At 47.4% G+C, this 27,356-nt stretch overlaps 1 long non-coding RNA gene across 1 annotated transcript in view; it reads left to right on the top strand.

Annotated features, from left to right (window-relative positions):
- Positions 1-20,127: 20,127 nt before the first annotated feature.
- Positions 20,128-27,356, top strand: part of LOC126960079 (uncharacterized) — a 57,956-nt gene continuing 50,727 nt past the window's right edge. Inside the window, exon 1 of the long non-coding RNA XR_007727700.1 lies at positions 20,128-20,227. This is a non-coding gene — a long non-coding RNA (uncharacterized LOC126960079). The remainder of the gene's footprint in view (positions 20,228-27,356) is intronic.

The raw sequence follows: 27,356 nt of genomic DNA, 5'->3' as shown, positions 1-27,356 counted from the left end.
AAAGGCTCCCATAGAATCCCTTGAACTGCCTTTTGTGAAGCAATATTCTCATCACTATCTCCAGGTCACAGACACTGGATGCCATGTCATGCAAAGGGTCGATTTGTTCACCATTCATTCAACAAGCATTCAGTAAATACCTGCTATGGGACTTGCTCTGTGCTGGACACTGGGAACACAGATGCGGATGAAACCCATGTAGACCATGAGATCCCCAGTGGCTACAAAGACAAGCAGACATTGTAGAGGATTAGGACCTCTGCAATGTGAAAGAGCTGAAAGATGCTTGGGGTAACCCCTGATGGTCTCTGCAGGGGTGGAAGTGGGCTAAGTGATAGGAATGCCCGTGGATTCCCGTAGGGATTCAGACAGGCAAGTGGCCCTGGCCAGGGCCTCAAGGAACCTAGGTCTTCTAGGACCAAGGTGAGCATTGGTGGAGGGGAAGGGAACTCCAGGTGCCAAGAGTGGCTTGAGCAGGGGTCTGGACAAGGGACTGGCATGTGTGGGATGGTGAGGCTGCCATGCTGCGGGTAGGCGAGGGGGACAGGTGATCGGCTCTGGGCCTATGTTGCCTGGCCTATCGCAGCAGCCTCCACCCTGCTGGTCCTGCAGCAGTGCCCCTGCCTGGCACCTGGCCTTCGTCACCTTATTTAGTGTCACACATCCTTAGCTCAGCTGCCCGTGGTGTCCCACACAACCAGGCCTGTGTCTCACTTCCAGCCTATGCTCTTGCTGTCGCCTTTTCCCAGAATGCCCGCACCCTGCTCCCCTTCTTCCCCTGGGAAGCTCTGTTTAAGGCTCAGCTTAGCCCTCCCCTCCCTCCTCACAAAGCCTTGGGGTTGAGTTCAGTGCCCTCCTCACCACTCAGACATCTCCCTGGGGACTCCTGAGGGGATGGCCATGGTGAGCTGGTTGGTTTGTTTGTCTTTTGGGGAGGGGCTGGGTCTTGGAGCCACAAGTGAGACACCCATGGAGGGGTAGTACAGTGGAGGGTGTGTGACCTCATCGCATCCTAAAGGAGAAAAATATCTTTGTTTCTTTTTTAGACGCAAGGTCTTGCTCTGTTGCCCAAGCTGAAGTGCAGTAGCTCGATCATGGCTCATTGCGGCCTTGAACTCCTGGACTCAAGCTATCTTCCCACCTCAGTTTCCCGAGTAGCCGAGACTTACAGGTGGTAGTCACTGCACCCGGCTCAAATAACTATCTTAAGTGTGAGAAATGGCATAAGTTCACAACTTTGACTATGCATGCCATCAATGCCAGCAATGACTGTGCTGGCCATCCACCATGGCCAGCCGTGTGCTGCTTCTTGTTCTGCCACAGTGTAAAAGTCATACATTTTTCATCAAGAGAAAATAAAATCAGAGCACCATCAATTTCTCTAATCCAATTCCCCTCGAGCAGTATTTATACCTTGCCCCAGTGTCTAGGGGGTCCTAAGGGAACTTTAGGTTTTTCCCCTCAGTGTCTGAGACCACCTCCTCCTTGATGCCTCCCTGGGTGGCCCAACCCCACATCTGCAACTTGCAGCATCAGCCCACTAGAGACCAAGGGCCCTTGGAGGGTCTCATGGGACCTTTGCAGGCTCCTGTCCTCCCCACACCTTTGAATCAGATCTGGCCTTGCTCACAGCTCCACCGCCACTCTTTCCCCTCACTATCCACGTGCTCCTTCTGTCTCACCCACAACCCTGACCCCAAGGCCAGCCGCATTGCTTCTCAAACCTCTGTCTCAGGTTTCCCAAATGGTGGCCCCACATTCATGCAGGTATGTTCCGTTTGGTCTACAATGTTTAGAGTGTTTTGAAAATCAGCATGAGTGAATTCACTTTGTGATCACCTTTCAAGCTGTATGCTTAACATTTATGCTTTTCTGCATGTATCCTTCCATTGAAAAAAATTTTTTTTTACATCAGCAGATTTCAGGTGAGGCGTGGTGGCTGACGCCTGTAATCCAAGCACTTTGGGAGGCAGCAGGTGGGAGGATTGCTTGAGCCCAGGATCTTGAGACCAACCTGGGCAACATGGCGAAACCCTATCTCTATCAAAAATACAAAAATTAGCCAGTCGCATAATCCAGCCTCAAATAAATAAATAAATAAATAAATAAATATTTTAAAATAAGATACTTAAAAAAAAAAAAAAACCCAGCAGATTCCACATTGAAATCCAGACTTCCACCCTATCTCGAACACCTGGAAGGCCAGTACTACTGAGCATTTATCCTAAATCACCTTTAGCTGGCGGCTGCCTGCTTCACAAAACACATACACTACCCCTTTTCCACAGTCTCCACCGTTGTCTGTTGTAACCTCCGGCCACTCCCCTCATCTGTGTACCTGTCCTGCCCTAGGACAGGCATTCAAGCCAGTTGTCTTTGGGTTCTCCTGATTTATTTCCTACTGCCTCCTGGAGGTTCCATGGGTATCTCAAACTCAACCCAACCATGACTGAAGCCACATCCTCCTCCACTGTCCCCAAAACCTCCTCCCCTCCAATATTCCCCGTCTCAGGAAATACATAACAATCTGCCCAGTCACCCAAGGAAACAACCTGGACATTTCTGGGACTCCTTGTCTACCCCTTGTCCCACCTACGATTTGTCATCAACCTGATGATTCTGCAAAGCTGCCTGCTGCTCTGCAACCCCACAGCACATGCAGAGCCAAGCCACTGTCACCCCTAGCTGGGACCACAGCAGCCTCATGACTGCTCTGCCTGCCCCAACTCCGGCCCCTCTAAGCTGCTGCACCCTCCACAGCCAGAGAGGCCTTTGTAAAATGCAATGGGATTATGTTGCTTCCCTCTTAGACCCCTTCTATAGCTTCCACGGCTTCCCATTTTCACCCAAAATCCAAACTCCACAAAGCTCTAATATCAGGGCCTGCCTCCCTCCCTAGCCTCTTCCCACAGCGCATCCTTCTCCATGGCATACACATTAACCTTATTTCAGTTTATGCCATTCCCTTCAACACTTCACTCTACACTTCACTTTTTGAAACAGGACGTGTAAGTTTTATAGAGTAAACCATCCACATCTTACATGTATAGCTTGAATGATTTTTATATATGTAAACACTCGTGTAACCACTATCCATTTCAGTACCCCAGAGATCTTCTTTATGTGCCTTTCTGGCAGTACCCACCCATCATTAAATCAACTTTGGTACAGGTTAGTTTTGCCTGTTCTTGACCTTCATAGAAACGAAATTATATAGTATGTGGTCTTTTGTGCTTGGATTCTTTTGCTTAATATTAAGTCAGTGAAATTCACCCACATTATTGCATGTATTAATAATTCATTCATGGCCGGGCGCAGTGTCTCACGCCTGTAATCCCAGCACTTTGGGAGGCTGAGGTGGGTGGATCACAAGGTCAGGAGATCGAGACCATCCTGGCTGACGCAGTGAAACCCCGTCTCTACTAAAAATACAAAAAAATTAGCTGGGTGTGGCGGCGGGCGCCTGTAGTCCCAGCTACTCGGGAGGCTGAGGCAGGAGAATGGCGTAAACCCAGGAGGCAGAGCTTGCAGTGAGCGGAGATTGCGCCACTGCACTCCAGCCTGGGTGACAGAGTGAGACTCTGTCTCAAAAAAAAAAAAATTAATAATAATAATAATTCATTCATGCTCTTTGCTGTGGAGTCTTCCGTTGTATAGATACACCACTGTTTATGCATTCTACTGGTGATGGGCATTTGAGTAGTGTTACGGACTAAATTGTGTCCCCCCAAATTTTATGGAATAAAATCCTAACCCCTAATATGTCTGTATTTAGAGACAGGACCATTAAAGAAGTAATTAAATTTTGCAATTATGTAGACAGTTGGAAAAAAGGCCAGGTACGGTGGCTCACGCTTGTAATCACAGCACTTTGGGAGGCTGAGGCGGGTGGATCGCCAGGTCAAGAGATCAAGACCATCCTGGCCAATATGGTGAAACCCCATCTCTACTAAAAATACAAAAATTAGCTGGGCATGGTGGTACATGCCTGTGGTCCCACTGAGGCAGGAGAATCGCTTGAACCCGGGAGGTGGAGGTTGTGTGAGTCTAGATTGCACCACTGCACTCCAGCCTGGTGACAGAGCAAGACTCCATTAAAAAAAAAAAAAAAAAAAAGGAGGTAGTGAAGGTTAAATGAGGTCATAAGGGTGGGACCCTGATCTGATAGAACTGATGTCCTTATAAGAAGAGAAAGAGACACCAAGAGGACCGTTTGAGGACACAGTGAGAAAGCAGCTATCTGCAAGCCAGAGAGAGAGACCTCACCAGAAGCCAAGCCAGAACCCGGTCAGCACCTTGATCTTGGACTTCCAGCCTCTGGAACTATGAGAAATAGATGTCTGTTGTTTAGGCCACCCAGCCTGTGGCATTCTGTTAAGGCGGCCCAGGCTGACTGATGCAGGTAGTTTCTAATTGAGGGCTGTGACACAGCTGCTATAAATATTCTTCTACATGACTTTTGGTGAACATAAGCACTTCTTTCTATTGGCTCTGTCCCCAGGAGTGGGTCATAGGGTAGAGGCATTGATAGAAGGACAGAGAGAAAGAGAAAGAGACAGGAATTATTCTTTTCTGAACCATTTGAGAAGTTTAAGCAGATACACTCTCCCAAACCTCATTGCAGCCAGTGAAGGTAGGATGCTCTCTTACTCCCGTCTAATCTTTAGACTCCATCCCAATTTCATTATTATCCCAATAATATCTGTTATATCAAAAGCGTCTTATCCATGATCCATGTTGATTTAATTGTCAAATATCTTTACTCTCCTTTGGTCCTAGACAGTTCCTTCATCTTTACTTTTATGACCTTGACACCTAGAAAAGTTACAGGCTGGTCATTTTGTAGAATGGCTCACAATTTGAGTAGCTCTGATGTTAATGTGTTTTGGGCAGGAATGTACAAACGTGATGTGGTGTTCTTTGCATTGCGTCCTGTCAGGTTATTTGTGGTCAATTTGCCCCATTACTGGAGATACTAACTTTTATTCTTTGGTTAAGATGGTGTCTATCAGGTTTCACCAGTGTTAAATTAATGAGTATATTGTACTTACTAATTAACTTGTAATTAATTAATTAATATTTTATATAGAGTAAGTTTAAAATTATGTAAATATCCTGTTTCTCATCAAAATTTTACCCAATAGTTTTAGTAGCCATTAATGATTCTTGACTGAATCAAATATTTCTACAGTGCTTGCAAAATGTGATTTCCTAATTCCATTATCCCTTCTACATTTTAAAATTTGCATTCTACTCTAAGTAAGAGTTTCTCTTCTCACTATTTTTATTCATTTATTTACTTGTATTAATATTGACTCACAAATCATTATTTATTTTGATGCTCAACTTGTCCCTGATGTGGCCATTGAGAGCCTCTTCAAGTTGGCTCTCATGTCCTTTTTTCTTTAATTTTACATTTTTATTTTTTAAATTGTGGTAAAATACACATAAAATGTACCATCTTAACCGCTTTAGTGTACCATTCAATGGCATTAAGGACATTCTCATTGTTGTGCAACCACCACCACCATTCATCTCCAGGGCTCTTCATCTGACAAACTTGAAACTCTGTACCCATTAAACAATGACTCCTCCCCCCAGCCCCTGGCAACCACCATTCTACTTTTTTTTATTTTCAGAACTTCCTTCCTGTTGAAGACTGAATAGTATTCCACTGCATGGATATACCACATTTTGTTTATCCATTCATCTGTTGATGGGACGCTTGGGTTGCTTCCACATTTTGGCTCTATAATGCTGCTATAAACATGAGTGTACAGATATTTCTTCAAGTCCCTGCTTTCAATGCTTTTGGATGTATGCCCAGAAGTGGACTTGCTGGATCATATGGTAATTCTACTTTTAATTTTTTGAGGATCTGCCATACGATTTTCCATAGCAACTGCACTATTTTATATTCCTACCAACCCAGTGCCCAAGGCTTCCAATTTCTCACATCATCACCCATGCTTATTTTCTTTCTTTGATAGTAGCCATCCTAATGGGTGTGAGGTGGCATCTCATTATGGGTTTGCTTTACATTTCTCTAGTGATTAGCGATGTTGATCATTTTTCATGTTCTTATCAGTCATTTGTATATCTTCTTTGGAGAAATGTCTACTGAAGTCCTTTTTATTGGGCTGTTTCTTCTGTTGTTGGACATAGGAGTTCTTTATATATTCTGGATATTATCTTATGTGCTTTCGACATGTCCCCATCATTCTTTGAGCACTTTCTGTCTGAAACAACAAGATGTTTCAAGTGTTCTATTTCCCCTGCCCCAGCCCTGGAATCAGTCATTTCTCCAAGGAGCCCTGATTCCTTTCAGTGGCGAATGATTTAGAGGCAGATCTGGGCTGTAGATTTGCTCATTTCTTTTGGGGACTTGTTGCTCCCAGACCCTCTCAGTGGCCAGAGCCAAGGAATGTGTGTGTATACACATATATTTATATTTATTTCCAGATCTATATATTAAAAATTATAAGTTCACATCAATACCTCTATTTCCAGGCCATCATCATAGGATTCACTCAAACTTCTCCCCTTTCCATATTTTCAACTTCCTTCTCCGACAACAAGAAACCTGGCTCCCACTCTCCCCATTATATTTATGTATTGCCCAATGCCCCTGCATGTAGCCAGCCTCCTGAATCCATGGGCTGCTGCCCTCACTTGGCCACCTTTCTGCTCCACACTAACCCCCCCTGCTGCTTTCACAAAGTGTTAGGGGAAGGGAAGGAGGTCCTACAGAATTTTAAGGGAATTATTCAATTATTCAGGAAGGAAGGAAGCAAGCAAGTACAGGGGTGGATCTTGAAGAAGTTTGCAGACAGCCTCAGCGTGTTTCCGCCCCATGTAATTGGGCTGAAAGCTTAGGGACGTGCCTTTTAACAGCCCCATCTACTCCAGTGTTTCTGGGAAGTTCCTGGGCCAGCCCCTGGCTGAGGGATGCCCACCAGACCATAATGAGCCGGTCTGCTCAGGCTCCACACTCCCAAGGATAGACTACAGCTGGAGCTGCTGGCAGCTGCTGGAGGCCACGATGTTGCCCTGGGCCCACCCAGCACTTGAACCTGACCAGAACCCTGAACCTGGCAGGGTCAGGCAGGAGACTGGGGCCTTGGGCCTCAGGGAGACCTGGCAAGGCCTATTCCAGGAGGTCAGGCTGGAAATTGGAAGAGACTCATAACTCATGCAGAAGCTCTTAGCTGAGTACAGCTTCCTTCCCCCAGTGCATTTAAGCTGCACTTGACAAATCCAAATGGTTTAGAGGTTTCCTTTTCATCCTGGCCCCTGGAATATGAAAGGTTTTGCTTATTACTGTGGCTTCCACCACCACAGAGACACCTGGAAGCGGGAGGAGTGTCTCTGTCCTAAAGAAGCCTTGGTTCAGGCCCCCATGGGCAGCCAGATCACCCCTGTACCCAGCCTACCTCCCGAGGGTTGGGGGTGTGGGCAAGAGAGCTCACTGAGGCATGCTATGTGCAGAACCTTCCAGAGAGTGTTTGGAAGAACCCACCCTCAGGGAGCTCAAAACCTGTCTAGGGTCACAAGCCCCACCAAGAGCAGGAGCAGCAGCCCCTACACCCGCAGATGCCCCTTTGGGGAGCTAGGAATGACAGAACAGCCACGCCGTGAGTGATGGAAACAGGAAAGATAAGGATGATGGGAAACCATGGTAGAAACCTTCCAGAAAGACAGGCCAGCCTTTCCAACATGATCTTGGATGCATTCAGGTTTTAGGGGCCTGAAACATATATAATTTGGGTAGCTTTTTTTTTTTTTTTTTTTTTTTTTGAGACAGAGTCTTGCTCTGTTGCCCAGCCTGGAGTGCAGTGGTGCAATCTCTACTCACTGCGGCCTCTGCTTCCCAGGTTCCAGCAACTCTCCTGACTCAGCCTCCCAGGTAGCTGGGATTACAGGTACGCACCGCCATGCCTGGCTAATTTTTTGTATTTTTAGTAGAGATGGGTTTTCACCATGTTGGCCAGGCTGGTCTCAAACTCCTGACCTCAGGTGATCCACCCATCTTGGCCTCCCAAAGTGCTAGGATTACAGGTGTGAGCCACTGCGCCCAGCCTGGATAGTTCTTTAAGACACACACACAGAAAAGGCTGGGCACAGCGGCTCATGCCTGTAGTCCCAGCGCTTTGAGAGGCCGAGGTCGGGTGGATCCCCTGAGGTCAGGATTTCAAGACCAGCCTTAGCAACATGGTGTAACCCCATCCCTACAAAATACAAAAAATTTAGGTGGGCATGGTGGTGTGCACCTATAGTCTTAGCTACTTGAGAAACCGAGATGGGAAGATTGCTTGAGCCCAGCGAGATCAAGGCTGCAGTGAGCCGTGACCACTGCTCTCCGGCCTGAATGACAGAGCAAGACCCTGTCTCAAAAAAGAGAAAGAAAGACGGAAAGAAGGAAGAGAAAGAGAAAGAAAGAAAGGGAAGGGAAGGGAAGGGAAGAAGGAAGGAAGGAAGGAAGGAAGGAAGGAAGGAAGGAAGGAAGGAAGGAAGGAAGGGAGGGAGGGAGGGAGGGAGGGAGGGAGGGAGGGAGGGAGGGAAGGAAGGAAGGAAGGAAGGGGGAAGGAAGGAAGGAAGGAAGGAAGGGAAGGAAGGAAGGAAGGGAAGGGAAGAAGGAAGGAAGGAAAGAAAGGAAGGAAGGAAAGGAAGGAAGGAAGGAAGGAAGAAAAAGAAAGAAAGAAAAGAAGAAAGAAAGAAAGAAAGAAAGAAAGAAAGAAAGAAAGAAAGAAAGAAAGAAAGAAAGAAAGAAAGAAAGAAAGAAAGAAAGAAAGAAAGAAAGAAAGAAAGAAAGAAAAAGAAAATGAAGGAGACTGCTCAGCTGGACTGCCATCCCTTGACTCCCAGCTGTCCTGGCAAGGAGAGTAGCATCAAGCTTCATGACAGTAGCATCCAGCAGAAGTTCATCACATTATGGCATTTGACAGTTTACAAAGCATGTCCATAGATGTGGTCATCTCCAAGAGCAGGCAGGGAAGCTGAAACTTCTGTGTCCCTACCTCTTACACAGGTCCTGGCAGATAAGTTCACAATCCATCTTTGCTGAGTTAAAAAAGGGTCAAAGAGGCCACGGGAAGCAGCTTCTCCCTGCAGGGCTGGGCAGGGCCAGATGAAGACCTTTATTTTGGGGTCTTAAGCCTGGAAAAGGATCAAGTATCCCCCACTTACCATGTGCAAATCAAAATAAAGCTAGTCCTAAACCACAGAATAAGAGTCAGGAAGTCCTACAGTATTCTGGGGTTTCCCATTGAGTCTGCAATGATTTTTAAAAATGGATAATTTCTCCAAAACTTCACATTTGGGGCGTGCCCTGCTTTACTGGTGCCAAAGCATATATGTGGCCTGCTAAGTGACCCATCCAGCCCTGGCTTGGTGCCACCACCTCTTATGGACTTCAGTGTGGATTCCTGGGCACAAGGTCTCAGAGGTGCAGAAAGACCCTCACCCCAGGGGTGAGATTCAGCGGCCTGGATTTGAAAAGGCCCCCACCACTGACCAGCGTGTACACTTGGATCAGTCACTTAGTCTTTCCAAGACTCAGCATCCTTGTCTGAATGAATGGGCTCACACTCGCTACGTTGTAGAGGTGAGCATGAGGGAAAATGAACTCCGACATGCAAACGGCCTCGCATGGGATCTGGTGCACAGTGGGTGCTCAGGAAGCACCTATTACCTGCAAGAAGCAACACAGGGAGTTGGCAGGTCCTTAGCTTTCTGCACTGAGAGCAGAACCCCAGCAGCCATCCGAGACAAGTAGGTGCTGAGTAGACAGGAAGGGGCAGTGGCTAGACCTGGGACTTGGGGTCTTTCCTACACCTGACTTAGCTGGGCAGTTCAGGCTTAGTTCTCAGCCTAAGATGGGCCCTCAGTCCTAGGACTTCCTTGTCCCTCCTCTCAACCACACTGAGCAGATTAGTCAGGAAGTGTGCACAATGTGCTCATTGTTATTAGAGTAAAACAAAAATAGCTTTGGCCCGGAGACTGTGTGCGCAGGGCTTGAGTGCAGTGGGCTACTTGCTGCTTTAGGGAGGCTTTTTTTTCAAGGGAAGCTCAGACTCAGGTGTGCTTGGGGTGGGCCCCCCAAAGGCAAGACCTCCCCAACCTGCCCCTCTCTTGCTCTCCAGACCTACACCCAGCACCGCCCCCGCCCCCAAATGCTTTCCATCCTCATGTCTCCTCCAGTCAACTATCTTTACCCACCCCTGTGCCTTCACTCACAACAGCCGGCTCTCTCTGTTGAAGAGTGACGCTGAGCTGCCAGAACCACTCTGTCCACACCTATGGAGAACAGGAAGTACCTGGACATTTATGTGCTCCAATCGGGGGGAGGGAGGAAGTAAAACTGCCCCTGCCTGCTTGCCTCTGATTGGGGCACCTCTGAAGTGTCCCTACAGCTCCCTGGGGTATGAGACACGCAGCTCTTCACGTGGCTTGGCTTGATGCCACACCTGGCTTGGCTTCTTTCTCTTTGCTTGCGTCCCACGTCTTTGTTCCTTGACTGTTTTTTCCCACTTAGATTTCTTCCTAAGAAATCATTTTCACATGAATCTAGACTCAGTTTGCCTCAGGGGAACCTCAGCTAAGATAGTCTCCAACCTCAGGACTAGGCACAGCGGAGAGAGGCACCTGGAGAGACCTGTCATTTGACTGCTTTTGGGAGCGGTGTGTGTCGGGGGTGTACATGCACCTGCCTAGACTCTGCCTTGTACAGCGGGGAGCCCGGAGGAGGACAGAAGAAGTCTGTATTACTCAGAGTCCTCCAGGGAAACAGAACCAACACGATGAACAGAGAGATTTGTTATAAGGAATTGGCTTACAGGATTATGGGAACTGAGGAGTCCAGACCCAGAAAAGCCGATGGTGTGAGTTCCAGTGTGAGTCTGGGAGCAGGAGGAGACTGATGTCCCAGCTTGAAGACAGTCAGACAGAGAGCAAATTCTTTCTTACTCAGGCGTTTATTCTGTTTGAGCCTTCAACTGATTGGATGGAGCCCATCCACATGAAGGAGGGCCCTGTGCTTTATTCAGTCTACGGATTCAAGTGTTAATTCCATCCAGAAACAGGCATGGTGGCCTAGTCAAGTGGACACATAGCATGAACCACACCAGGGCTGCCCAGGCCTTTGCCTCTGCAGTGTGGTGTGGAGGCGCTGGCCGAACTTCCTTCTCTTCATCACATCCCCCACTGGCATAAGGGGCACTGAAACGCCTATGGGGGCCATGGCTGGAATGCAAGGACATTTCCTGTTTCCACAGATGGCTCCCTCCAGGGTCTGGGAGCCTCTGCCTTTGGCTTGAACAGGTCACACCCATTCCGCAGGCATGAAAACCAGAACATGGGCTGGGCCCAGTGTGGCAGGCGCAAGTCTCAGAGGCGGAGCTCTGTCTTTTGGCGGCCCGGCTCAAATCCTTGGCTTCCTTCCCAGAACCCCCACTTTGGGAGGAAAAGAAAAATAAATTGTGTTCTAGGTACTCAGCAACAAAGACAAAGTGGCTGAGCAGTGCTAATGAATAGCAAGAACAGGGAGTCAAGCAGGCAGGCGCACACTTCAGGTCGGGCTGGGTGCAGAGACAATAAACACAATCGCCCCGCGGGGAGAACGCACTGCCTCCGGAGCAGGCAAGGGGCATCGCAGGCTTCATCGTGAACCAGCAACTGGCCGAGAGGGAAGGGAGTGCGCAGGGGAGGACTGCCCATTAAAGACACCCTGATCCTAATGCGAGGCCCCATGACCTTCTTAAACCTTCTCTAGCTTTTCCCAGAGAGGGCTTGGCTGGGATCGGGGTGGGATGTGGGTGAGATCACTAGATAAAATACAGGATGCCCAGTTAAAGTTGAACTTTTCACGGGACATACTTATATTAAAAAATTATTTGTTGTTTATCGGAAATTCAAATTTAACTGGGTGTCCTGTATTAATTAATGAATGGGTTTTTGTTTGTTTGTTTGTTTGTTTTGCTAACTCTACCAACCCTAGGTGGGGGGTAGAAATCCCACATGGGAAAACTGGTTGAAGAAACTCAGGTAGTTTATCCCAGCAGCTGGCAGACCCTGGGCACCTGCTTCCAATTCCAGAAGGGCTGTCCTGGGAGAGTTACACTAGAAGATGGAATGGTTGCATTTTGAAATAGCAGCTACCTGGTCTGTTCAAGAAGAGAGTGGTGTGGCAGAAGGAAGACACAGCTCGGGGCTGCAGATCTGGCTCTGCCATCTACTCCCCGGGGCCCCTGAGCTTGCATACCTGTGAATCACAGGTGTTCTCCATATACATGCCCTCTGGCCCTGCAGCCCTGCAGCCCACATCAGCCTGGTTTATATCCTTGCACGCATCACATTTCTCTAGCTGGTGAAATGTGATGGGAGTGGCAGATCAAGAGCTCAGCTACCTTTCCTCCTTCCTCCAGGCCCCAGGTTGCCCTGTATTTCTCGAACATGCAGAGGAGCGGCACTGGCTGGTGAGGATGCAGAGGCCAGTGTGTCCTGCTGGTTCTCCTGCATGGGAGGCATGGGATGTGGGAGCAGAGAGGGTGAGGCAGAGCCCTATGATCAAGGCCACTGGGCTCAGCATGCTGTCCCTACATGGCCTTGCCAGGCTCTTGCTCTGTCCAGCTGGGCATCTGGTGACTGGGCCATCCTGAGGCCCCTGACTGAAGATGTCCTAGGGAAGATGTGTCTGAACTCCATTGGCTCTGGGAAGCTGCCCAAACAGAGGCTGAGGCCCTTCACCTCAAACCTGGAAATCTCTTCCTGCTTCACCATTGTTGATGAGGCAAAGCCCCAGAGTGGACGTCCCAACTCAGGCATTGCTGACCAGGACCTGCAGCCATCTGGAGCACAGATCCAGGGTTGGAAGGGCACTTGTGGGCAGCCACTCCACTGCTTCCTGCTATTCACACAGGGGAAACCAAGGCCTCAAGAGAGGAAGGCATTTGATCAAGGCCAGTCCAGGATTCGGTGTCCAAACAGGTGTTTACATCCCCTGTTCAGTGCTCAGGGGTCTGCCACACATGACCCTGAACTTCAGTGAGTCAACTAACATACACTGTGCCAGGAACCCCCAAGGACACTAAAATCCCACAATAATACAGCAGTGATGCCCTGGCCCCTATTGCTTCATTGCCTCGTAGACACAGGAGATGATGGAGCCCCAGAGAACTGCAGAAACTTATCTGAAGTTGGTGAGTGGTGGGGCCAGCACTGAAGCCCAGTTTCCTACCTGCAAGCTCACTGCCCTTTGTATCCCCCCATTTGTAACACCCAGCTCTCTCCTGCCAACTTCCCCCAAGGCCTCCCAGGCCTCTCCAACAGAAGCCCGTCTTTCAGCACTGCCCCTCCAGCGGTCCTCCAGTGCTGCCCCTTACTGCAGGCCCTCCTTCCACCCCAGGACTGCTGGCATTTGCACAGCTCTCTATAGTGTACAACGCTTTCCCCAGTACATTATGTCAGGTTGATTTCCCCAATGGAAACTCCAGCCCCAGCGGGGAGCACCTGCTTCTCTTGGGCAATTACCCTTGAGAGGCCAGAAGGCACACCCTGCGCAAAGCGTTCCTTGCAAAATGTCAGACTGTTCCAAGCAAACAGAAACGGGCCCTGAGCCAGCTCAGCTGTGGCAGGGAGAACTCTGGGAATTAAGGCCTCCCAGACTGCAGCTTGGTACTCTGTCTCCTTACAAGCCTCATCCCACTTCTCAGCACCTGCAAGGAAGAACACCCTGCTCATTAGCCACCCTGGGAGCCGCAGACCAAGAGCCCAGCTGCCTTTCCTCCTTACTCTGGACCCCAGGTTGCCATTAGGCTAGGTGTGGGGTCCCTTGATTTCCTCTTGTTCCCACAGGGCTCCCCACTTATGCAGACACCTATCTGTGCTTGCCCCAGAGGGCCTTGGCAGAGGACTCTTGGCCAGCAAAGGCAGGACTTTGTTTCTCTTTTACTAAAGAGATTTTTTTCCCTATCAAATTTCCTCCAGATCCCCAGGCACTCATATGCCCAGAGTAGAGGTGCTTTTTGCAAGGTCCTGGCTCAGCATAGAGGACACTGAACTTTGAGTCCAAAGACCTAAATTTAAGTCCCGGTGGTGCTGCTTTTGAGCTGTGTGTACAGCTGCCATGTGCAGCTGTACAGGTTGTACACTAGTTCGCTATTGAAAGTGGGATCCAGAGACCAGAGCCTCCATATCACAGGGAGCTTGTTAGAAATACAGACTCTTGGGCCCTACCCCAGAGTGACTGAATAAAAATCTGTTTTAACAAGATCCTCTGGTGATTTAAACACCCAAGTCGGAGAATCGCTGGTGTATTATGATCCGAGGGAGCACCACTGACCAGGGTGTGAGCACCATCCCTAGAATTGTGTGATATGCTCTCCTGCTCGGGCAAATCACTTCTCTTTGGGGCTCATTTTCTGGGTCTGCCAAGTGGGGATATAATGCCTCTCCCCTAGGGTGGCTGCACTGCTTACATAAGGAATAAGCATCAGAGGGCGTCTCCTGAGGAGAGTGTTCAAATGGGGTAGCTAGGGTTGACAAGCCTGCCTCTTTCAGGAGGTGAGCTTGGGAATTTTCACCATCCTGAGGGCTTATAGGAAAAACACGATCCTCAGGTTTTGGAACTGGAAAGGATTTGAGGGAATCCTTTGATTGAGCAGACATTCAACTTTCCGTCAACAATTTTACAGATGATGAAACTGAGGAAGGACAGGTGAAATAGCAAAACTGATGGTCTTGCTATCAGATTTTGCTATCAGTGACTGAGCTGGGACTGGAGTCCAGCCCAGTTCCATCTCACTGCCCCCCCTCCCCATAAGCCCTGGCAGTCGTGTAAAGTTGTTCTTGCAACTTATCTATCTATGCCTTTTCTTCAGCACTTCATGGGGATGAACTGGAGGGAGGTTGGATAAAAGTTGCATCTTCCTTAAAAAGGAATACCTAAGCAAATAAGTAGACAGCTCTTTTTCAGAGATAAATAGGGGAATGTCAAGAAGGATGAAACCACTCAGAAAGGAGTACATCAACACCGACTTTTTGTTGTTCGTTTTGCTTTTGTTTTTGTGACAGGGCCTCACTCTGTTGCCTAGCCTGGAGTCCAGTGGGATCCTAGCTCATTGCAGCCTTGAACTATTGGGCTCAAAAGATCCTCCCACCTCAGCCTCCTGAGTAGCTGGGACTCCAGGGGCATGCCACCATGCCTGGCTAATTTTTTTTATATTTTGTAGAGACAGGGTCTCACTATGTTGCCCATGCTGGTCTCAAACTCCTGGCCTCAAGTGATCCTCTTACCTTGGCCTCTTGAAGTGCTGGGATTACAGGTATAAGCCATTGAACCTGGCCTTTAACACCTACTTTCTAAGCACTAATGATATTGCTAAGCATTGTGCTGGGCTCTGGGATACAAGATGAACAGATACCATCTCTGTCCTCATGTGGCTCCCAATCTGGACAGGACATGTGACATACACCAGAAACTAATAGTCATCTAAGGTCTTGGGTGGCAAGTCCATCAACTTTACATGTTAGCAGAGGGATTTGGAGAAGGATGAGAAACCACTGAATGGAGGAGACAAGGAAGATTCCAGAAGATGCTGGATTGGCAAGGGGTAAAGAGAGGTAGGATTTAGATAGGAGCAGAGATCAGTGTGTACCAAACTAGAAGTTTGCAAGGTGTGTTTAGGGAACAGGGGACTGGTTTAGAGCAGGGCTTGGCAAATTTTTTCAGTATAAGGCCAGATAGTAAATATTTTAGGCTTTGTAGGTATAAGTCTTAAGTTCTAATGACTCAACTCTGCCTTTGTAGCTAGAAAGCAGAGACAGATAATAAGTAAATAAACCAGCATGGCTGTATTTCATACAACTTTATTTATAGACACTGAAATTTGAATTTTATGTAATTTTCATGTGTCACCAAATATTCTTCTTTTGATTTTTTTCAACTACTTAAAAATATAAAAAAGTATTATTTGCTTACAGGCTGTATAAAAACATGTGGGCCAGATTTGGCTCATGGACGATACTTCACCCATTTCTGATCTAGGGGTGAGATGAAAGCTGGGCCTGGAAAGGGATGCTGGGGCCAGATCATGCCAGGCATTGAATACATGGTTAAGGCATCTGGTATTTCTCCAGGGTTAAGTCAGAGGTAGGAATGCATGATATTCAGGTATCCCCAGATTTGCCCCCTCTTCTAAGGCACCCTCCCTCCTAGAGAGTGGCTCCCAACATCCCAAGAAGGGGACCCTTCGTTATGTTTTAGTGAACAGAGAAACACCGAGGGAGGAAGGGTCTGGGAATAAACCCAGGGGTCAATTGTTAGGCTTTCAAGCCCAGAATACCTAAGGATGATCTAAGTGAGATGTCAAATAGCTTGTCACATATCTGAATCTAGAGCTGAGAGCTGAAGATAGTGGCTCTACTTTAAATGATGGGAATAGACAAGTCTCTTCAGGAAGGAAAGTAGAGGGAAGATAATGCAACCCAGGTCGGAGGCCTGAGGTTCTCTACTTCCAGGGCTCAGATGGAGGCCCAAGAGAGCCTGAGAGGCAAAAGAAAGCAGGGGACTGTGATGGCAGAAGCTGAGGGAGAGGAGTCACTTAAAAGAAGGGAGGAAACCATGCCAAATGCTGCTGCAACTTTTGGAGGGTGAGGACAAGAGAGTGTTCTGGTAACATGGAGGTCTCTCAAGACCTGCCAGGAGCAACTTCAATGGGGTGGTGGGTGTGGAAATCAGAGAGAGCGGAGGTGATGCAAACAAGTCTTCAGAGACATGCTGACCTTTGCAAGACAGATGAAATTAAGCATTAGTCCTAGGGAAGGATGCAGGATTGAACTAAACTCAACAGACTTACTATTGAGTGCTTACCTTGTCCCAGGCACAGTGCCAGGCTTGGAGATACAAAGATGAGAAGAGACAGGACAGAAGAGCCACCCCCAAGATGATCAGTAACAGAACAGGCATACGTAACAAGTGGTGCTGGCAAGAGGGATGTTGGAGCCACGAATTCTGAGTTTGGGGATCAGGAAAAGCATCACAGAATGGGTGCTATCTGATTTGGGCTCGTAGAGCAGGAAGGACAACATAAGAAAAGCCTTGCCAAGCAGTAGGAAAGAGGATTTCAGAGAGACAGTTTAAAAAAGAACAGGGGGCTGGGCGCAGTGACTCACGCCTTTAATCCCAGCACTTTGGGAGGCCGAGGCAGGCAGATCGCGAGGTCAGGAGGTCGAGATCATCCTGGCTAACATGGTGAAACCCCGTCTCTACTAAAAAAATACAAAAATAATTAGCTGGGCGTGGTGGCGGGCACCTGTAGTCCCAGCTACTGGGGAGGCTGAGGCAGGAGAATGGCGTGAACCCGGGAGGCAGAGCTTGCAGTGAGCCGAGATTGCACCGCTGCACTCCAGGCTGGGAGACAGAGCTAGACTCCATCTCAAAAAAAAAAAAAAAAAAAAAAAAAAAGAGAACAGGGAGGGCCGGGTGCAGTGGCTCATGCCTGTAATCCCAGCACTTTGGGAGGCCAAGGTGGGTGGATCACCTGAGGTCAGGAGACCAGCCTGGTCAACACGGTGAAACCCCATCTCTACTAAAAATACAAAAATTAGCTGGGTGTGGTGGTAGGCTCCTGTAATCCTAACTACTCGGGAGGCTGAGGAAGGAGAATCGCTTGAACCCAGGAGGCGGAGGTTGCAGTGAGCCAAGATCGTGCTATTGCACTCCAGCCTGGGAGACAAGAGCACAAGAGCAAGATTTCGTCTAAAAATAAACAAACAAACAAATAAATAAATAAATAAATAAAAATAACAGGTAGGGTTTGGGGAATAGCAATTGGTAATGTGGCCTAATGGGTAGTGGTGATGATGGGCCACAGAGTAACAGGAGATGCATTTGGAGACATTTGCTACCCACCATGGGATAGGCCTTTGCACCCTGCTGAAGAGACTGAAGTTTATAAAAAAGGGGGAATATAAAGAATATAACATTGGTCTACCTGCTCTGTGCCAGGTACCGAGCTAGCAACCTACCTTAAATACTTTCGAACATGGGTTTTGCAGTGTAAAGCAGACCTGAGTTCAAATTCTGGTTCTGCAAGGTGTGACAGCTGTGTGGCCTTAGCTCCTTTAACCTAGCTAAGTCTTAGTTTCATCTGTTAAATGCTAATAATTCTTATCGTATAGAATTTTTGTAAGGCTTAAAAATAAAAGCAAATACCACAATTATGATCTCATTTAAAATAGACTGACATAGCTGGGCGCGGTGGCTCACGCCTGTAATCCCAGTACTTTGGGAGGCTGAGGCGGGTAGATCACTTGAGGTCAGGAGTTCAAGACCAGTATGGCCAACACGGTGAAACTTTGTCTCTACAAAAATACAAAAATTAACTGGGCATGGGGGTGTGCCCCTGTAGTCCCAGCTACTAGGGAGGGCTGAGTCAGGAGAATCCCTTGAACCTGGGAGGCAGAGGTTGCAGTGAACCAGGATCATGCTGCTACACTCCAGCTTGGGCAACAGAGTGAGACTCTGTCTCCACAAAAACAAAACAAAACAAAACAAAAAAAAACAAAAAACATATTTGCAAGACTAATCTTGCATTTTAGAAAGGTTGCTTTTGTAGTGGTATGCAGGACAAACTGGTGGAGGGGAGTTAAGAGGGGGACAAATGAAACTGGGTATACTAAGGCTAGTTAAAAGGCTATTATAGAACTAGTTAATAGCAAAAAAAAAAAAGGAAAAACAAAACAATGGGCTATTAGGAGAGCCTGGGGAGAGCTGAATGCTGAAGACCCCCACAAAGGCCTCTCCTGGGGGTGATGAGAAGGGCCAGCTGTTAGGGGGATTCCAGGGCTGAGTGGGGTGGGGTGGGGGATTCTGTGAATGAGAGATGTGAGGGGCTGGGAGCAGGGTAAAGAGCTGGGGAGAGGCGTGTAGAAGGATTCCAGGCTCTCCAGCTTCGGAGAGCAGTGGGGGTTTTTAACTGAGCTGACAGATATTAGAGAAAATGTGGGTTTGGGGAGAATGCATATTTAATTTTGGACAAATTGAGTTGAGGATTCTGCAGGATGCCAGATGGAGAAGCCCTGAGGGAGTTGGAAAGAGAGATCAGGAACTCCAGCGAGGGCGACTCAGCTCTGAGCTGTTTCATGCAGGAGGGAAGGCCTGGCACTGGAGGAGGAATGCCAAAGTCCAGGTGATGTTTGATCAATAAGGACCCTGCAAGCTCCCTAAGTGTCAGGATTTTAGATCAGGTGGGAATAATGGAAGGCACACTTCCCACGGAATGGTAGAATGTATTAGAATAGTATGTGCTTCATTTATTTTGCTGGAGACTTGGAGATTGAGAGCTAGAGGGGGTCATCTGGTCCTATATGAAGTCTTCAGCACCTTCTAGGGCCAGGCCCTGAGAATATGTAAGTGGGGAGACAAGAAAGTCTTCCCAAGAGTAGAATGCCAGGCAATAAAGGTGGAAGGAATAATGGACTTAGAAAAAATCGCAACAGCATGGTGAAGATACAGCCTGAATAGTGGATTTTATAGTCCTATCCAGATCGCCAAGGTTTTAGTGGAGAGATGGAGATCTGAAGGGGTTAACTGGCTTCCGAGGTGATGCTGAAGTGGCCCAGTTGGGAATAATAGGGTGGTGTCTTTGTAGGACCCAGGGGAATGTTTTTGCACTATGAGATTGTTGTATGCCTTTTGAGATACATGGGGCAGATTAAAATCTCCTTTTCACAGATGAGAAAAATGTCTCCAGGAGCTGAAGAGACCTGCTTCAGGCTGCACCAATGCCAACAAGAGGCATAACCGGATGTGAACCCCAGAGTTCCCATCTCCCACCGCATGCAGAACTTCTTCGGCTACCTGAGCTACAGGAACCCTAGGAGGCAGGACCAGAGGTGCCCAGGGACTGCAGCCCACTAGGGTGGACATGGGGAAAGAGGAATACCATTTCTGGTTCAAGTTGCTAGTTTTGCAGAGTGTAAAATTACTGCACAAGTCTCAGAGAATAAACAGAGTTAACACCCCGTTAAATACAATGGACTTTCAACGTGAGCTCTAGACGTGCCTAGATTGAAACTAGCTGAGCGGGAGCTGGCCCGTGAGTAAAATGTATCACATGCACTCCCTTAATGCTTCCAAAGAGGAAAATCCAGCGCAGGGAGAAGAAAGCGCCGGCAGCAGCTCTGCAGGCTCAGGGCTGAGGATCCGGTAATGAAGTCTTTCTGGAAGGTAAGAAAGGGCTGTGTGCTGCATGCTATTTTTAAACATGCTGGAGCAGCACATGTATCCCTGGCCCACGCACTTTCTCCAGCAGAGGAGGGGCCTGGGGGAATGCAGCCAGGAATTTAGATGCTATTTATTGTATTTCCTTTTATCAGTCAAATGATTTTCCTATTTCCCACATAGATAAAGATCTTCCACTTACAGCTCCAGCTTGTTGACCTTGTCAGGACTGCTGTGCAGCTTGAAAATTGGTCCCAGAGAGAGAAGGGCATTGTTTTTAGGGGTTGTTAGGGGATTGTTTGGCGGGTTGGGTTTTTCTTCTCCCAGCAGGGAAGAGATTGGTTTACAAAAAAAAAAATTAAAAATCTGCCAGAAAACAAAAACTGATTGTTTTGTGCCTTTTTGCAGAACTGAAAGGCTGTCCAAGAAGTAGAGTTCACCAGCCATCCCCCTTGCATCCCCCTAATATCTCCACCCCACCTTTCACCAACATACACACACACGCGCACTCTCTCTCTATTAATATCTCTTTCTGTCTCTTGCAGCAGTAAGCCTGGCCCTGGCCCCAGACCCACTGCTGTGCTGCTGTCTTGGCAGGCAGCAGGGCAGAGGGGGTGGCAGTTCTGTCTAAGCTTGTAAGCTGAGCCAGTCTCTTGTTGTGCCAGCTCTGAGGCCCCTTAGAGATGCCAGTATGCCTGAGTGGGAGCAGTTGCAGCTTCCACTCGGCTGGAAGCCTTGGAGCCAGCCAGGCCTCCAGAAGCTGCATTCTTAGGCAAGGGTATGGCCCAAGGGCTGCTAATCAGCAGGAGGCCTCCTCTTGGGCAAGCTGCCCTCATTGTCTCGCCTTGCCTGGGCCTGCTGGCCAGGTTCACAGGCCAGAGACAGTGCCACTTTTCCTCACCTTCTTGGGAATGGGACCAGCAGATGCTGTGGGAGGCTGGGGTTTTATTGTAAATCCTTATCATTTCTGGCTCATTTAGAGCCACAAAACACAAAGAGAGCCAGCTAGAAGGAGGGAATCCACCCCCTTGCAGGCTCATCATTTGAACAGCAAGGAGCTGCAGGCCCCTTCCACACCAGCGCGGGCTGGCTGTAGATTTAACAGTCGGCTTTCAGGAACCCCACATTCTTTCCCACCATTGCAGTGTTTCCTGGCCAGGACAGCAGAGGGCGCCGGCTCTCCTGCCAGCACTGGGTCCCGGGCCGCCCTCCCGCACATCTGGAAATGGGCTCTATCACTGTCTTGCGAAATAGGGCCAGGGATCTGTCTGTGTCAGATGAATTGGCACCCGAGTGAGCACGCATACACATCAAGAATTCCACTTTCTCATTAGTTCTATTTCTCCCTCAAGAGCACTTGTGGAATGTGGGGAATTTGCCTTGCCAAGGCGGCCAGCACATCTGAGTCCTGGGCTTGGTCAGGCCTCGGTGGAGAGCTTGGCGGGACCACCTCTGTTCTGAAGCCTTTGCCCTTCCCTCCGACATGGAGGGAGGGGGAAAAAGAAAACAGGAGAACAGGACCTCCCAGATCTTTTCTCCTGGGGAAGAAAATTAAAAATGTTTGGTCCTGACCTTCCGGGCCCTCCTGAAGAAAGCAAATGTCCCACATTAACAGGTCCTTGAGAAAGAAGACATAATTCCAAGAAAGCATTTTCTTAAATTACAAGTGATTAGAAATACCAAAGGCATGTGCAAACAATGAAGATGGGAAAGGAGAAACTGGATGGAGGAGGGCAGAGCTGAAGCCAACCCAGGGGCCTGGTTGCTGTTCTGAGGCTGCTCCCTAGACTTCTGAAAGCTGCATGCATTTAAATGTCCACATTTTCTCGCAGAAGCCAGCAATCTGTACTTCTCTTGGCCAAACAACACATCAGTCTAATATGGTGTGGGAGAAATATGTTACATTCTTTTACGAACAGAATGTTAACATCACCTAGAATCAATATTTATATCCAAGAACACAATGAACTGGCTTGTTTTGTGCAGAATGGGTTTAAGACAGGGACATTTGGAAGGAGTAGGGAGGCTGCCCCTCCTCCCACCCAGAAAGGCAGACCCCAGTAAGCAGGCTGAGGCTCCGGCATCCCAACGGGTTTCTGCCTGGGAGACCATGCTCGGCTCCCTTCTTCCCTCACAGTCCTTTGTCTCCTGGGATTGCAAGAGGAAGCCAGAAGCAGCCAGTGGGGCAGGAATTTGTGGTGAGGTTCAGGACATGAGGCAGCATCCTGTCTGCAGGAGAGACAGCTACCATTCGTGAGGGCTGCAGTGGGGGAAGGAGGGTCAGGACATGCATCCCAGCATTTCCTACCGCAGATCAAAGTAGGGGCGGACACAACTTTACACAAGTCCTTGGATGAGGGGCTTTTAGGGGATGAAAAACAAGGAATAAGGGGGGGATGACCCTTTTCTTTCATGCTGCTATTTTTTGGCCAGGTAATTATCCTCATCTGAGGCAGCCATTACAACAGAGATGGAAGCTGAGGTCTCCTGGCCTTGGAGTGCTGCATATTCTTCCAGAGGCTTTTGGGACACTCTATCCAACTCATTAGGCTGGTTTCTTCCTTAATTCTGTTTTCCACTTTACTGCCTTTTTTTTTGGTTGTTGTTCTTTTTTTTCTTTTCTTTTGAGATGGAGTCTTGCTGTGATGCCCAGGTTGGAGTGCAATGGCGCAATCTCGGCTCACTACAACCTATGCTTCGCGGGTTCAAGCGATTCTCTTGCCTCAGCCTCCCAAGTAGCTGGGACTACAGGCATATGCCACCACACCCAGCGAATTTTTGTATTTTTAGTAGAGACAGGGTTTCACCATATTGGCCAGGCTGGTCTCAAACTCCTGACCTCAAGTGATCCACCCGCCTCAGTCTCCCAAAGTTCTGGGATTACAGGCGTGAGCCACCATGCCCGCCGGCTTTACTGCCTTTGGAAGCTACTGGGCCTGCAGCCCAGAGTCAGCTGCTTGCTCCTTGCATGTACAATCCTTACCTAATTAGAAAAATAAAAACAAACAAAAGCCTTTCCCCCTTTCCCAGAAGATTTAAGGTTTGCCTGCAACAGAGCATCTACAAATGTGAGACTTCTTTTTACCTAAGCAGACTGGATTGTGGCCTCATTTTGCAGAGCAAGCAGGCCCACTTCATTTTCAGATTCGATGCTGAAGGTTACCACTTTCAACCGTAGCACTTGTCTCTCATTAAATGCCTGGAGCTCATTATGATGTATCTTGCAGAACAGTCTTTGCTGCTTTAATAGGCATGATCTTTAGAAAAGATCTTTTGGCTTATGTATAAGATCGAGGCATGATTAATCTTGGCCCCATTTAGTTGTGGGTCACCAGTGTTCAGGCTACAGTGAGATCTCTTTTTGCATGACCACAATTTATAATTTTCCATAATCTGTATCTTTCCTTTATGTTGTTAGTATGTTTTGTTGCTGTAATTCATTTGGTCTGTCCTATTGTTTTCATCTAGTTCTAAGAAACCACCAGTAAATATCCTGATCACATTTGCTATAAAACCAGCCAAGATAAACATATTATTTCATTATAAGCCACTATGTTTAGCATCCTCTTTATGGCTGCAAAGCTCCCCCTGCAGAAATCTCACGTGGGAGACTCATGTAAGTTTAAATATTCTGAACATCTTTAGAGGTACTACCTGATTTAAGCCATGGAAAAGTCTCACTTAGGTCCAGATGTTGTTCTGATGTCAAGGGCAGGATGAAAGAATAGTGAAAGTTAGCAGTAGGGGCTGGGAATAGTGACTGATGCCTGTAATCCCAGCACTTTGGGAAGTTGAGGTAAGTGGACTGCTTGAGCCCATGAGTTTGAGACCAGCCTGGGCAACACAGTGAGACCCCCATCTCTATAAAACTTGGAAAAATTAGCCAGGCGTGGTGGTGCACATCTGTAGTCCTAACTACTCGGGAGACTGAGGTGGGAAGATCCCTTGAGCCCAGGAGTTTGAGACCAGCCTGGGCAACATACTGAGACTCCCATGTCTATAAAACATGGAAAAATTAGCCAGGCATGGTGGTACACATCTGTAGTCCTAATTACTCAGGAGACTGAGGTGGGAAGATCCCTTGAGCCCAGGAGTTCAAGGCTGTAGTGAGCTATGATCGCACCACTGCACACAAGCCTGGGCAACAAAGAAGACCCTGCTTCAAGAACAACAAGAAAAGTTAGCAGTAGGGCAAAGAATAAAACAGTGAAATCTTTAGCCAGGAGTGGCAGCAGTTGGTAGGGTTTGACTATCTGCCTTCAGAGTAGTGCCAGGATCTGGGAGAAAAGTTCTAATAAAAAAAGTCTCCTCGGAAGTCTTTGGTAAAAGTCATTCCAAGTCCAGGCCCGCCTTTCAAGCTCTAGAGTTGTCAGTATAAATGCTTACTTAACACCTACATCTGCTGACTTAACACTTGCATCTCAAATAAACTTTCCCACAAGGCTGTCTGATTTCCAGCCATTCCCCTGCCCCAGTCTGCTCCTCTTCTAGTCGTTCCGTTTCAGTAACTGGTGCCTGGACCATCCGTATGAAGCACGAGATCACTGCAGGATGATCTCTCCCTCCTGCCTCCCTCTCACCCGTCACTCATCTTGTTCCTTCCACTACCTAAATGGCTGTATTCCATCCTCTTCCCCGCGTCATTCTTCACTGCTACACCCTTAGTCCATGATATCACCACCTCCAGAGGGATTATAGCCACAGTCACAATTTAGCTCCCATTTCAATGCTTCACAGAGAAGTCAGAATAATTTTTTTAAAACCACAAACTAGATGATATCACTTCCTTTCTGAAACCTTCAGTGGTTTCCCCCTGCACTGAGGAGACTATCCTAGATCCTTGGGCTGGTGATAAGACCGCATATGGCCTCTCTCCTATCTCTTGCTGTTTTTCCCCTACATTTCCCTGCTCCAGGTCCCTGGTTTTCTTTCAGCTCCTCTAAATCCCCAAGGAAAAATGGATTTTGTGCTCTGTTCCTGACTCTAAGTCCTACTGGTTTTTCATCTTAACTGTCACTTCCTTGAAGGGGCCTTCCTTGACCCTGCTGTTGAAAAAATAGTTGCCCATTCCCTGCCAATATGCTGACACACGCTATACTACTCTTTTCCTGCATTTGATACCACATGGCAACATCACATCTACTTGTTTGTTTAATCACATTTCTTCCACTAGATACTAGGCTCCATGAAAGCGAGAATTGTTATCTGTTTTGCTATATTCCTACTACCTGCTCCAGAGGGTAATGCATATTAGTTGAACCAAGTAATGAAAGTAGACTGCACATTGAGAGCTACCTAAAGGGTATTTACACTGCCTTCCTGGTGAACCCGCCCCACCAGACCACAGTTACCCAAAATTCTTCCTTGAAGAACTCCTCACTGAGGTTTGGGAGGAGCCAAGTCAAACTCCCAAATGTCTCTAATCTCCTCCTTTGCTCCTTTACTCCATCCCCACTGCATGCTCTTCTTCCTCTTCTTCTTTATTTATTCATTTTCCTTTGAGACAGAGTCTTGCTCTGTCACCCAAGCTGGAGTGCAATGGTGTGAACATGGCTCACTGCAGCCTCGACTTCCTGGGCTGCAGCAATCCTCCTGGGCTGCAGCAATCCTCCCACTTCAACCTCCCAAGTAGCTGGGAGCACCATCATGCCTGGCTAATTTAAAAATTTTTTTATAGACATGAGGTCTCACCATGTTTCCCAGTCTGGTCTTGAACTTGTGAGCTCATGTAATCCTCCTGCCTTAGCCTCCCAAATTGCTGGGATTATTGGTGTGAGCCACCGTACCCAACCCCCAACTGCATGCTCTTCTTACCTTCCATCCTGGCTATTTTAACACTCTCCTAACCAGTCTATCTCCATACTGCCTTGAATTCAAGAGTATTTATGCTAAGGACCACAATAATGGATGGGGGGAAATTACATTTTGATTTTCACAAACCTCTAATTGAAAAATTTGCATTTCTTTTGATTATAAACATTGGCAACAAGCCCCAGTAGTATTGGCAGGACCTGTGACTTTGCCACCAACAAGATCACAGATATTTTCATACTATATTATAGCCATTGCAGGTGTTGAAATATTATTTATGATCACTACTACTTTAAAATTATGGTCATTATTAGAGCTAGATCATGTTATTTAATGCTTTATCAAGAAGCACAGGTACTCCTACATAACACATTGTTAATATTTTGATAGCTATATTTTAATATAGTGGATTTCCTTTGTAATTTTATTTGTACTTTATGCACTTAAAACATTCCTAGAAGTGTCCATAGACTTCACCAGATTGCCAAAGCAGCTCGTGGCAGAAAAATGGTTGAGAGGCTGTGGCGTAGTTTTTTTCTCATGTCACTGCCCTGCAAAAACAGCCCTTATGACTTCCCTCTGCCTGCAAAACAAAAGCTAAAACCCTTGGCATGACATTCAAGGCCCATTTACAATCCATTTTCAGAACACCTCACTATCTTTCTTTTTGGTCAATGCCCTGGATATGTAACCTGTGTTCCAGTCACGCTGAATTACTTGAGTACACCAAAAACGTACTTCTATCTCCAGTTCTATTTCTAGCTTATCTTAAGGAACTACTCTTTTTCTAAGGCCCAACTCTAAATGTTATCCTGGTAAAGCTCTTTTGCCTTCCCCCAAGCAAAACTGCTGAATCTTTCCTTTGTGTTTTCCAGAATACTGTGCTCACAGCTGCTTGATCATTTATCAGACCCTATTGTAGTTAGCTTTGTATCTATTATTTGTAACATTGTGAGCTTCCAGGGGAGAGGGACTTCCTCAGCTTTACACCCAAAACACATAGTGAGTACTTGGAAATGCTTGAATAAATGAATATATCTAAAATATTCATTCTTCTGAGGGATGAATAAAATCCCTAATTAGTATATTAGTTTGTCCTTTAAACCAAGAAATTCTTTTGATAAATATAAGTCTACTTCAAAAATCCACTGGCCCCAAGAAAAATAGGTTGTTGTCTTACATTCCACTGCCTGGACCCAGCTGCCTTCAGTTGACTTCCATCCTTGAAGATAGCAAAAGCACCCCTCGCAGGAGCCCATTTGCTGAGTCTTTAAACCTTCTGACTGTATCAGTGATGTCTTCTCACATTACCCTTCTTTGAATG

The sequence above is a fragment of the Macaca thibetana genome, chromosome 7, assembly GCF_024542745.1.
Source record: "Macaca thibetana thibetana isolate TM-01 chromosome 7, ASM2454274v1, whole genome shotgun sequence".
NCBI lineage: Eukaryota > Metazoa > Chordata > Mammalia > Primates > Cercopithecidae > Macaca > Macaca thibetana.
This window is presented reverse-complemented; position numbering and strand designations above follow the sequence as displayed.